This window comes from Sinocyclocheilus rhinocerous, unplaced genomic scaffold (assembly GCF_001515625.1).
Source record: "Sinocyclocheilus rhinocerous isolate Xijiao unplaced genomic scaffold, SAMN03320098_v1.1 scaffold421, whole genome shotgun sequence".
Classification (NCBI taxonomy): domain Eukaryota; kingdom Metazoa; phylum Chordata; class Actinopteri; order Cypriniformes; family Cyprinidae; genus Sinocyclocheilus; species Sinocyclocheilus rhinocerous.
The window spans coordinates 700,186-701,731 of NW_015656177.1; the positions used below are offsets into that span (position 1 = coordinate 700,186).

The 1,546-nt window shown below is 36.9% G+C and overlaps 1 protein-coding gene across 1 annotated transcript in view; it reads left to right on the forward strand.

Annotated features, from left to right (window-relative positions):
• Nucleotides 1–1,546, forward strand: part of LOC107719814 (vang-like protein 1) — a 22,847-nt gene that overhangs the window by 2,756 nt on the left and 18,545 nt on the right. The gene's annotated exons all lie outside the window — the stretch shown is intronic.

Consider the following 1,546-nt stretch of genomic DNA (forward strand, 5'->3'; position numbering starts at 1 on the left):
GAATTGGGCTACTTTAACACTGTTGCCGCGGGTTGTTGTTCATGTCCGCGGGTTGAAGCGACCCCAATAACGTGATATTTAGCCCCTGGAATGTGAATTTTACTGGAAAGATCCCCGCCGAAAAACGTGTATTTTACACCCCCCCAATGCGATTTTTACAGGGGAATCCTCCTCGAAACGCGATTGTACTAGTTTTATTGCGAAAACCTGGCAACCCTGTTCATGGGCGCCACCTGCTGTCAGAGAGTGCGTCTCATTCAGACCTGCTGTTTTTGTTTCGTGTAGATGTTTTATGTAGCAAATAAATAAATAACACCTAAAGTCAGACCATTCTGTTTTTGTTTTAAATCCTGAAATTAATCTAAATCAAATCAAAAACAACTGCCATTGCAGATCATGATTAAAATGCAGTGGTTGCCTCTAATTTCAAATGGCTAGATATTTTTGTTTAAAGCCAGTTTGTTTGTTATAAAGCAAATAGCCAATAAATAAATTTGCTTAAAAATCAGTATCAGTATCAGAATCCAATTTGCTAGTTAAATAAGAAAAAGAAAATCTGAATTCCTAATCAGCTATGATCGGCGCATCACTAATTAAAATACTAAGTAAAAGGCCTCAAATTTGAAGTACAATCTGGGATGTCTTTTTCTATCAACTCTTCAGTAGGTAGATCTTGTCTTTCATAAAGGCCGAGGTCAGGGATCTTGGGCCTAAAAAGGTTGGTGACCACTGCTTTAGAGGGTCTGAAGCTATAATAAGGGAGTGAAAGCATCTGTGCTTTTATTTTTAAAAATTAATTAAATTATATATATATATATAGAGAGAGAGAGTTCTATAATATTATATATTACTGGAGAACTTATGTATTTTCCCACCTCATACCCAAATCTCCAGGGTTGTGCTTACTGTAGATGGTGGACAATCAGAGGTGAATCATTCCCCCAAAATTCAAAGTAGTTCAAAATGTGATTCTTAGTATATTCTCTATCTGTGTACAAAGTTGAATCTTGTGCTTTTGTTGTATGTTGGAGCAGCTGTTAGGTTTAGTCCCTGTGGCTCAGCTGTAGACATGTTCTATAATATAACACAAAATCTCAGAGTACCCTGCGTTCCCATTCTGCCCAGGCTGTCCAGGATTAGAGTAAAGCAACAGCAACTGTGATGACTATCTGTAAAAGAAAAGGGAGCATTTTAAAAACATAAGGGTGGTATTGAAATTAATGTTTTAGTATTAGTTCTTTTAACTGATCAAAACATGTACCTTCATAAACTGTCAACTAGTCTCTAAACATAACAGTTAGAGGACAGTGTAAGACAAAAGCAATCTTCTATCATATTGCATTCTCTCTCTTCATGCTCACTGATCTAACATGATCAGAGAGTTACTTTAGAAAATTATAGTTGAGTGGTTTTCAGCTGGTGGGTTGCGACCTCAAAATGGATTGAACATCTGTTCTGACAGGGTCATGGACTGATGGACTGTGTAGAAAAAAACTGCTTGCTTGATGTAAATGCATCCATCCGTCTATCTATCTATCTATCTATA